Consider the following 11,983-nt stretch of genomic DNA (forward strand, 5'->3'; position numbering starts at 1 on the left):
TTGGAACAACGCTCAACAGGGGGTCTCTTATCTGGCAACTGGAGATTCACACACACAAAGCCAGTCATACCTGTTAAAAACTATTAAGTTAGCAAGCCTAAATATGAAGCTACTAAAGAAGAAACAATCATAAGAAGGGACCATTGGGTGACAGATATTAGCAGCCTGAATGTATTAATTCAAATCTGGTGTGAACAACCCACCTTGCTTTGGAGGAAGGGTTTGCCAGCTGTGGTCTGCACACCTGATTCAGGTGGTCCATAGCATGTCCACATTGCATCTTTCTATTGATTGTTTTTTTATTGCTTCTTTTCTTTCTTATGCTGCATTTTATTGTATTGCAATTCGAATATGAAATGCAGTGTAATAAAATATAATTTAACAAATAAAAGAAGCAGTAAAATTACAATTACAGATCATACAACATCCAGCAACAGCGGATTATGATTGCTGCAGCAACAAACAGAAAAAACAAACAACCCACCACCAATTTTCAAGTGGTCCATGGGGGGGGGGGATGAGAGAGAGTTTGGGAACCACTGCTGTAGATAACTTGTTCACATCTAGCAGGATTTGTGAAAATCTAGTACTGTAACTTCTGAAATGCATTATTCGCACTTTCCCAGCAGAGGGCGGAAGAGCTCCAGCAACCGCAGTAAAACTGGCTTCAGTTGCTCACCAGGAACACACACTGAGGTGTATGTGTTTCTGCTTTGGAAAACTTGACGGAATATGACTTTTGATTTATTCTAGGTGTGTTATTCCCCACCCCACCCACCCTTCTCAAAATTATTTTAACCAGGGGCTCTACAGTATCATCAAGTGTGGGAAGCCTGTAGCCCTCCAGATGTTTTCTCCTGCTCCAGAAGGTAGGACTCGATCCAATGGATTCAAATTAAAAGAAAGGAGATTCTGACTAACCACAAGGAAGAACTTTCTGGCAGTAAGAGCTGCTTGATGGTGCAACGGACTCCATCGGGAGGCTGTGGACTCTCATTCAGTGGAGGATTTTAAGCAGAGGTTGGATGGTCATCTGTCATGAGAGTCCTGCTTTGCAGGACGTTGGGCTGGATGATGCCTGGGGTCCCATCTAACTCTTAAGATTCTATGTTGTTGGCCTTTAACTTTCATCAGCCTCATCAAGCTCAATGAATGGTCAGAGTTGAGGGGAGCTGTGGTCTAGCAACATCTGGAGGGCACTAGGTTCCACACCCTCGTTTGCCTTGGTCTATAACTCAAAGCATGGGGAAAATACAAACAAGCTCATGAGCCATCTTTTTATATTCATCTGTTCACAGGTCATGCTTATGAGCTATTCGTAAAAACTACACTTCAGTGACCCTAAACTCCAACTTTATTTCACAGAGAAATAAATGTCGCAAAGCACACGTATTTTCCTGTATTAACTGAGTATGTATGGCTGGATTTGCTTGCATAATTTATCTCACACTCTCACCCCCTCCCTGCTTTTCCAGAATTTTGGATGTTTTTCGGGGGCAGCCTGACTCATTTTGTCACCTAAGGTGAAGTGATTCAGGCCTTTGGCATTCCAGGTGTAGATGGACTACAACCCCCATTATCCCTGACCGCTGGCCATGCTGGCAAGGGCTGCTGGGAGTTAAGAGTCCAACAACATTTGGAGGCTCACAGGTTAGTTGCCACATGGACCGTATCATGTTGAAAACCATATCCATGTTGTGTCTGGTTTAGCAGTGCAGGTGCAATGCAGCAGCTATTGAACATTAGCGGTGAAGTCTTCCATTCGAATTTCACACTAAGCACAAATTCCTCTCAGGCAAGCCACATTCCCTCATCTTCAGTTCTTCATCAGTGATGAGGATGAGGATACTACACAACCTGTCATAGCATTACTGAGATAATGTATGAGTAGCAATAAATGAACAATAATAAGTTTTTTCCTCAGGCTTTACTTTCCAGTCATGACTCATGATTCTCCCTACCGCTGGTGGGAGAAAGAGACACAGAGGAGAGTGGCAGAGGAGAGTGACACAGCTGGCTCCAAGCTCACACTGTGGGTTAGGTCTAATGGCTATCTGCTACATCATCCCAGGATGCCTTGCCTCTGGACAAGAAACAACATGAAGATAATGTTACTAGGGTGCTGGACTGCTTCTATCTGGCACTGCCAAAGTGGAAGGGGCCATCATAGTTAAGGTGGAAGGGACAAAACAATTTCAGATTACCTGATAAATGTCACATGTACTGCAGATATTAATATTGCTCAGGCTGAAGCAACTGGATGCATAAAAACTGACTCCTTTGGAATAAAATGTTGCCCAGACTCAAGTTGGATTCAAAGCTTTACATGCAGAACTTAAATCAAAACAGAACAAAAAACAGTAAATGATCCATTCAAACAGCTCCATAGGATCATGTGCATGTCCAGCACAAGCTCAGCATCTTATGTATTAGCCTTCATCCTGCCTAAGGCTATGGAGCTCCTGGAGAGCTATTATCACATCTTACTCCCACTCTAGCTGGGAACAAAAGGGCAGGGCAACTCCCTTCAAAATGGTGATTTGTAATTCAGTAGCCTCGCATGTGATCTAAGGTTAAACACTCACATGTTAGCTAGCAGAGAACAGTGGTGCTTAGAGAGCTCTTCTTGAGCTTCAATGGAATCTTCCAGTTAAACCCTTTCTGCAACATAGACAGGCATTCTCCATTTCAGTGTGAATTAAGCAATTATACATAACAACATGCCGGTTAATGCATTTTTATCCCACTCTTCCTCTACTCTTCCCTTAATAGTGTGCATACATAATTCCCTTTCCCCTTCCACTTTAACTTCATGACAGCCCTGTGAGGTGAGCTAGGTGACTGATGCAGAGGGAATTTCATGCCTCAGTTTGAATCAGCTCTTCCCAGCCCAGAACAATAACCATCCACTGCATCAGGCTGGCTGTATTCTTAGTCAAAGCAATCTGCAGTTTCAGTACTAGAGGCCATCATAGTCCAAAATTTGTGATAAGACCATGCACGTTATGGCATTTAAATTCAAAGTTGCATTTAGTAGAGTTTGCAGCTTACAAAGTCCACAATTTGGTGGAGAAGCAAGACCACCCTGAAATTCAATAACAGCTTGCAATAAAATCTTGGCTTTTAAACAATGCCTCTTTAGCTTTACGGTTTTTTAAAGTTAAAAAGAATACTTCCACTGTCTTTAAATCATAAAGCGTGCCCTGTATTTTATTTCTCTGCAAAGAAGTCTTTAAAAATCTGAAATATGCTGAATAGGAGAGAGGCAGGGTCACAAAAGCATTTAGAATGAAAGAAAGCTGAGGAAATTAATATATTATTGTTCCAGTTGCGATTTGCACTCTTTAACTATGCCTGGATTGCTGGTCTGTGTACATGAATGTGTTTCCTCTAAGTATATTCAAGCAGAGAGGGCAAGCATTGGGATCTCGAGAGTACAATAATGTAAGATCTCCCTCTTTTTTCTATCCAGCCCCCATTTTGTTCAATGTACACCTTCGCAGCCATTTTAGGGCCAAACTAGATGTGAGGAACTCTCTCCTTATGTGTGGGTTTGACTCGAACATAAATAAAGTAAGGGGTGCATGGGGTGGTCTGCTGGATTCCCTCCACCCCCACTCCCAGTTTATCCCCCTACAGGTCACTTTACCCTCAGCCAGAAATGAACCTGGCCGGAAGGAAAATGTCTCATAATAAGAAAGTCTGTAGGAGGTCCAAATGGGCATGGAGAGGGCTCAGCATCCCATCACATGCCCCTTTTGCTCTTTAAATCAAGCTGCATCCCCATTCCCCCATATTATATGCATGTATACATTTCTTAAATGTGTTGCCCGCCCTTCAGCTGGAGGGCAGGTTGAGCTGCATTTACGAATGGGTGAATCTGTCCATTTCAGTTTCACATTTTCCCCCACCTTAAGTTCAGTGCACTACATCAGCAAGTGATTTTTCTTAAGTCCTTATAAAAACTGACCAGCATTTCAGGGTGGAATTCAGCATCACATAGTGACAATTCCCACCCCCACTGTTTTGGGGGTACTCCTGACCCTCCAGAGTTGATTTGGGGGAGGTGTGGGGAGCAGGAGACACAAGGAGAAAGAACGCTCTCTGTTGTGCTCATGGGTGTCCTTGCATTGGCTTCCACTAGCACACCAGGAAGGGACGAAGTGTTCTCGAAGCGACTGGCATGAGTTTGGCCAAACTGCGGGAGGCAGTGAAAGATAGGCATACCTGGCATGCTCTGGTCCATGGGGTCACGAAGAGTCGGACATGACTGAACGACTGAACAAAACACACCAGGATAGTGGATTCTGGCCTCTTGGTCAAATTCTCCAAATACATCCTCATTTGCTTGCAAAGTTGCTCAATATACATATTTTTGCAAGGCAATTTTCCCTAATAAAAGGCATTTTTGTATGTTATTTTCATGAATATATGCATTCTCATGTACACTTTAGCATATACATTTTTTTTGCACTACTGGGCAACTGCATTGCAAAATTCTGAGAAGTGCAGATTTTGAGGAATGGCTGCATTTCAGTTTGCATGTTGTTTTGGAAAGAGTTAAGTAGGTAGTTTCATTCTGTATATGCAGACTGGATCACAATTCTCACCCATACCTAGTGACATGCAATTAAAACTAGATCATACAACACTTAAAAAATAACAGTAAAAGTTATTCATTTATTATTCCATATTTATAGCTGTTAAAGCCTGCAGCGGTTACACCCAGGCAATCCCAGCTCAAGACATTTTGCTACCTGAGGCCGACGAGTTCTGAGTCAAGGTGTGTGATAGTAGGGCAGAGTTATTTTGGCACAAGCCCTTCTCGCCCTCCGCAGCAGTAAAAACCAAAACAACAACTTGGTGCCCTTTTATAATACCCAAAATTCAACTTCCTGAGGTGGCTGCATCTCACTCTGTCTAATGCAGGGGCGGTCAGCAAACGTTTTCAGCAGGAGACTGGTCCACTGTCCCTCAGACCATGTGGTGGGCCAGACTATATTTTGAAAAATTAATAATGAACGAATTCCTATGCCCCACAAATAACCCAGAGATGCATTTTAAAAGGACGCATTTTACTCATGTAAAAACATGCTGATTCCCTGACCATCCGCGGGCCAGATTTAGAAGGCAATTGGGCCAGATTTGGCCCCCGGTTCTTAGTTTGCCTACCCATGGTCTAATGTTAGGGCTGGCTACCTTGTGGGGAGCTGGGCCTATTGTAAAGCAGAGGAAATGCTACCTTTGAATGGAAGCAGCTCTAGAGATTCCTAACGCTGGGTGATTCCCATGTCAAAAAGGTGGCTCTCTACATCTCTCTGTGTTGCTTATTGAACCCTGATGGTAGAATTCTGGCTCTGCAGAGGTTAAGAGGGACTTATGCAGCCCCTGGCAAGAGTTCAAAACACAGGACTGCAGCAAGACTTCTCCCAGGCTGAGGAAAGAGCTAAAGGGTGCCGGGTGCTATGTTCTCCTTAACAGTTAGCCCACTCCACCTTGGTACAATACAGAGACCAGACTTTGAGAACCGCTGGTTTAAAGAGTTGATTCAACCCCCTGTGGAAATAGCTGGTGCCCAATTGACTGCACCTCTTTCATTTCATTTCTTTTCGCGTTTCCCCTCTTGTATTGTTCACTTCCATCTGAGAACAACTGCTATGTGTTTTGAACAACAGTCTTGAGTAATTAGAGCCAGTCAACTTTGCTGTGCATAAATTGCCAGCCCGAATGTGCTGATGTCACCTGGGGTGTTTGTTTTCCCCGGGACTAATTAAGGGGCCTAATTTGATGGCGCACTGAAAACAGATCGGCCTTTTGTGCTCCGACATGAGTTATATGCGAGTCCCTCCCAAAGGTGTGTGCAATTGTAATCCTAATTAACTTTGCCACTCGGAGTACTTTTGGTTTATGCAAATGCAAGGCATCTGGCTCCAGGCGCAATTACATGTAAATTTGCCCTGCCTGCTGTTTCAATAAAAAAATGAAAACTTAATCAGCACACATGTTTTCTGCTAGATGTTTTGCATGTAGCCTGTTGGTAAAAGGAAAGTGGGGGGGGGGGAACCTGGGGGGGGATTTCTCCTGGCTCACCCGGGGGTGAAGCTCAGTAATTTTAGACATTGGACTTAATGTCCTTATGGAGAACCCTTTTTAGATGGCTAAGTTTTAAAGCACGCAATTTGCATTTCTCCCACCCCCTCCCTGTCTCCATGCTTTACATCCCTGATACATTAAAACAAAAAGCATTTCCCCCTTTTTTGTCTTTGGCATCTATAACAATTATGTAAGCCTATTATGTCTTTGGCATCTATAACAATTATGTAAGTGCTCACTAGAAGGACAGATCCTGAAGTTGAGACTGCAGTACTTTGGCCACCTCATGAGAAGAGAAGACTCCCTAGAAAAGACCCTGATGTTGGGAAAGATGGAGGGCACAAGGAGAAGGGGACGACAGAGGATGAGATGGTTGGACAGTGTTCTCGAAGCTACTAACATGAGTTTGGCCAAACTGCGAGAGGCAGTGAAGGATAGGCGTGCCTGGCGTGCTCTGGTCCATGGGGTCACGAAGAGTCGTACACAACTACACGACTGAACAACAACAAATTTAACTCTCTCTCTCTCTCTCTCTCTCTGTGTGTGTGTGTGTGTGTGTGTGTATCAGTCAGTGTCACTTGGTGTGTAGAACCAGCCAATAGACTCCCGAGGGATAATCACATTTGACCTGAAACATGCAGGCAGGGGTTGGTAGGATGATTCACCCGTTGCTAAATGGCACCACTTTTCAGAGTGCCGTGCTTATCAATGAAACCTTTCGTGGCCTTTTTATAATCATATCTCACACCCCAAATGCTGGAGACCAAGGAACTGGCATAGCTTCATGATCCAGGCACACATTCATGACTAGATGCCATGAACTGAAAGTCAGCAGCTTCTGTTTAGTTTACCATTTTCGGAATCGTGAGCTTGCATACCTTCCAACATTTCTCCGATGAAAATAGGGATGTTCCATTCCACAAGGAAAATTTTACTATTTATACCCCACACATTTTACTGGGTTGGCCCAGCCACTCTGGGCAGCTTCCAACATGTATAAAAACGTAATAAAACATTATTATTATTATTTTAAAAAACAACTTCTCCATACAGGATTGCCTTCAGATGGCTCAGAGGTTGGATAACTCCATACCCTCCAACATTTCTCCAGTGAAAATAGGGACATCCTAAGGAAAAGTGGGACATTCTGAGATCAAATCAGAATTTGGGACAGCTTCCCTAAATCAGGGACGTCCCTGGAAAATAGGGACACATGGAGGGTCTGGGCTTGCCATGCCCTTTTTAAATAGGTTACCTCTGGCAACATTGGGAACGTTAAAAATGGAACCTGGAGCACCTTGATACTCTACAAAGCAATGCACTTTTAAATCAGAAATGGTATTTTTAAACAAATGGGTGAGCAGCCATTGTTGTTTCTGTGTCTCAAACTCCCAGTAGCCTGGGAACTTGAAATACGTTTTGCACGTAGCACTGTCTAATCTAATTAAGTTTATAAAACTACTCCATTCCATTGTAACACTGTTAGGGGTCTTCATAACCCCCTCCCCCCAGCAACTGTGCCTTCTCCTGGGTGTCTCCACACTCAGTTCTTGAAATAGTTGAATGCGACTTCCACCACAGAGGAGGTTCCTTTCATGCTCCAGAGCAGACATGCCAACTCTAGGGGACTGAAGTGTCTTCAGCCCCCTCCATATTTGTTGGAAGGGGGCTGGGCCCTCTCAACGTTTAGGGGCCCTGGCATGTGGCGCGAGTGTGTGATGTCACACGTGCACCGGGGCCCCTCAATCTTGGGGGCAAACTGGTGCCTCTGCTCCAGAGTGTGCCCTCGGAGCCCATGACCCTAGTTCCAGCAGGTATAAACTCTGCCTCCAACCTTTGTGTATCCAGCTGAACACACCCAGAAACTTTCCCCATGACTGGGACATCTTGATAATAAAGAGTTGTCCATTGCTGGGAGATGAATGAGCGTAAACCTTCAAACCTTTAGGAGTGGAAGTGGCAATGATGCTGGGGGCAGGACCAGAGCACACAATCCTGTGACCCTTACACACCTTATTCCCACATGGTGAGGAAGAATGCCCAGAGAGGACTTCAGACTTCAACCAGACTAGCTTCTTTCCTTTCTCTCCCCACCCAACCATCTAGGACCTGCTGCCACCAACACTATTTAGATGCCGCAAGATTGGAAACCAGTATACAATAATCAGCACAAAAACGGCGCACACAAATCTACCAAACCAAACGCCGGCACCCTGTCTTAACTTTTGTGCATAACATCTTCAATATTTCATCTTATTGGACTTGCCTTCATCAATTAACATCTGTGCGTACCATCATTGATATTTCATCTGACTGGACTTATTTTCATCAATATCTACAGGAGCCTGGCTAAAGAAATTTAAAGACTGAAATTGTCCTGTTGCACTAAGTTGAATGAGTTTTCTGTTTGTGGCTTCTTTATTAGACTTCTTGCATTGCTCTCTCTTTGGTTGGACTACCAATACAGAATTCAGAACGTGGAATGGTTTGGTAGATTTGTGTGCGCCGTTTTTGTGCTGCTTATTGTATACTGATTTAGCACGAGTATTGGCAGCATAGGTTTATTTTTTCAGCAAGATTGGAAACAGCCCTGTTACATACGCCGCAACTGTCCCATTTTAAGTAGGGCATCCCAGATCACAGAAGCAGCAGGATGGTGTGGGGGGTGTCCCCCAAAAAAATGTTGCAGGGTGTGCTGTTAGGCCATGTGAGGATATATATGGAAAAGTATTTTTCTATCAATTTACAAATGCATATATTTCTGCCTAAGTAATCCCCCCCCCCCCAAGTATGTAGAAAGTGCTGCCTTCTTTTTTGGTTGCTTCAATTTCTCATCGGAACAGATAGACACTTCTGAATTTGCTTTTTAGAGGGAATTTCTCTCCCCCCTCCCCCATAACTTCAGGTGGCAGGAATCCTCTCCTTTCATTCACCAGAACAGATCCTGAATATTCATTGGATTCCAGATGACCTTGAAAACTTGGTCCAGCCCCTATACCTGGTAATACTTACCGGTAATAAGGTAAAACTCGAGTTATTCTACAAGCATCTTCATAGTGTGAAAGTTGCTCAGTGAGTGCCAATGGTTCCCAGTTCTTTGATTAAGAATCAGATGCATTCTAGAGAGAAATTCAGAGAAAACTAGCTGTCTTTATATCATACTGAAGCCAGTGGGACAAGTTAGTTGTGACTAATTTAAGCCCCATAGACTGCAACAGGACTTAAGCGTGACTAACATTCTCTGGAATGGTGCCATTTTGCTCAGACCAAACACAAGGGATGGAATTTGCTTTGTGAGTCTGGAGGGTGCATTCAAGCGACAGGAGCTCTATGGATGCTGAGTGCGAAAGAAAGAGGATATTATAAAGTAAATTCTTAAGCCATCTTTGGCACAGAGTTGGATTAAGTTGTAACTGGAATGCTTCTGAAGCTAGGTGTGGTCTTCAAGGTATGTGTATCTCTTTCTAATAACATATAAAACAAGATTTCAAGAAAACCATCTGTGAACACTTAAAGCAGGTAAAACAATGTGAGGAAATATGTCCAGAATGTTATCTTTTTCGTCTGCCAACTCTGTCTTCCAGATAAATGGCAAGCGCAAGTTCCTTGTTGCAGGGAAGAAGCCGAGAAAATAAAGCAGTGGGTGTTTTTATTTTGCCTTTGGCAGAGAGGCTTAAATTCAAAAAACACTCTGATGATTATTCCATTTGACAACATGATGGAGGAGGGAAAAACAAAGTCAGGCCGTCGGAGGCACAGTCAAAGAAAATAAAAATGGCTTATTATTAGCGTGGTTTTGTGTCCGGTGCCAGATTCTTTCAACTCAAGTAAATCAACTTGAGCTGTGTTGAATGCAGTGAGAATGGCATTACTTTAAAAATGGGGCACTTGCTTCAATCTTTTAACACCTCTTCAATATATTAAAGGTGCCCACTCTACAAACCAAGCTGGACTGCACTAAGGTCACACTGACACCTCACACTTAAAGCCCTATGATTCCACTTTAAACAGCCATGGTTTCCCCCAAAGAATTCTGGGAGCGATTGACTGTTAGACCTCTCTGAGAATTGCACCCCTGTGTGAGGAACAGTGGCCTCCTAACATATCATAGGAGAGCCAGTGTGGTGTAGTGGTTAAGAGTGGTAGACACGTAATCTGGGGAACCGGGTTCGTGTCTCCGCTCCTCCACATGCAGCTGCTGGGTGACCTTGGGCTAGTCACACTTCTCTGAAGTCTCTCAGCCCCACTCACCTCACAGAGTGTTTGTTGCGGGGGAGGAAGGGAAAGGAGAATGTTAGCCGCTTTGAGACTCCTTCGGGTAGTGAAAAGCGGGATATCAAATCCAAACTCTTCTTCTTCATCATCATCTCTCAACACCTTAACAAAATGCAGCTCCTAGAATTCTTTTGGAGAATATATACTGTTTAAAGCAGCACCATATTGCTCTAAAAGCACGGTGTGAATGTGGCCAAGGCTACAAGACTACATTAGCCCTCCATGCACATGATAAACGCTCGAAGTGGGTGGCAGGACTGTACTCACTCACTGGACCCAGGCCTACCTCCATGTGTCTGTCACACCATTATCTACTTATGATAAAATTATAACCAGACTACAGGAAGCCCCCTGCCCCCTAGACAGCGAACCCTCTTGAAACGAATGAATCCAAAGAGTTGGGGACATAATACATTAAAAAGTTGTTAACTGTGGCAGAGTTACATTATCTTATAATATTGCCTTGTCTCCTGGTGAGAGTGACTTCAGAAACATTTCTGTCAAAGCAAGGAATCGCAATCATTAGGTTCATAGGTAAGTGAATGTCCAGGGCAGCGAGAGGCTGTGATCTACACTGTTCACAAGATAAATAAATCTCTCAAACCAGACAGATTCGAAAGTGTCATGTTTCTTTTGTTCCCTGACTACTCTGAGTTAACTTTTTGAAAAAAATGTGACTTACCACACTTTATGATTCCACAGCTCTAAATCTACTTTTGCAAAGACTTTCCATTGATGGGCAATAATGACTGTAGTCACTGACAAGTGGCTGGTCAGTTCCTTCCATTTGCCAATATCCACATTTCAGCTGCATAGGCACTACTTCCATGTAGTTATTTGTGGACAGGGCAAATTGTGCAGTCCTCCTCATCTATGCTAAATAAATAATAATAATAATCTATGCTATATGTATGGAGGTGAAATGGCAGAAGAACAGTTATTCACATAACTGAAGTGACATAATGGATTCCATTGTCACTTGTGCTATGAGTGAATTCACAGCAGGCGACTTCTCATCTTAGGGCACTTCCACACAACATGTTTACTGAGTGTTCTGATTTGTTAGCAAGGAGATTAGATGATGCTGGCTATTTAATGGCATTCATCCTGTTTGGTTTGCAACGAGATTAGATGGCATTGAATGTTTAATGGATAGTCATCCTTATTCGTTTGCAGAGAGATTAGATGACATTGTGTCAAAGCAAGTGTTAGTTCGCACTTTCTGGTGTGATTCCCCATCACTTTCCTTACTGCAAAAAGCCCAATCTTTGGGGGAAGTAGGTTTCTTGTACAAGACTTCCCATTCAACTATAATTGGGTAACCCTGAATTTGCCAGTAGGTGATTGAACCCCACTTGGAAACCGCAGCAATCTGGAAGTGCCCTTACATTTTTAGAATATGGAGTAATACCTAACAATAATCATACTCAAATACATTGATTTCAGTGTGAGTATGATTGGGGACACTCGTGGAAGTTGCTTAGAATATGGTGAAATGCTTCCAAAGCACAGTCAACTGGGGCATCTTTGACCTAGTTTTGTCCAGGGAGTCTTACTAGCTAGTTCCAGTCTATACCAAGAATTACATAAGAGCCAAGCTCATGATTCTACATGG

Source organism: Lacerta agilis, chromosome 10 (genome assembly GCF_009819535.1).
Source record: "Lacerta agilis isolate rLacAgi1 chromosome 10, rLacAgi1.pri, whole genome shotgun sequence".
Lineage (NCBI taxonomy): Eukaryota > Metazoa > Chordata > Lepidosauria > Squamata > Lacertidae > Lacerta > Lacerta agilis.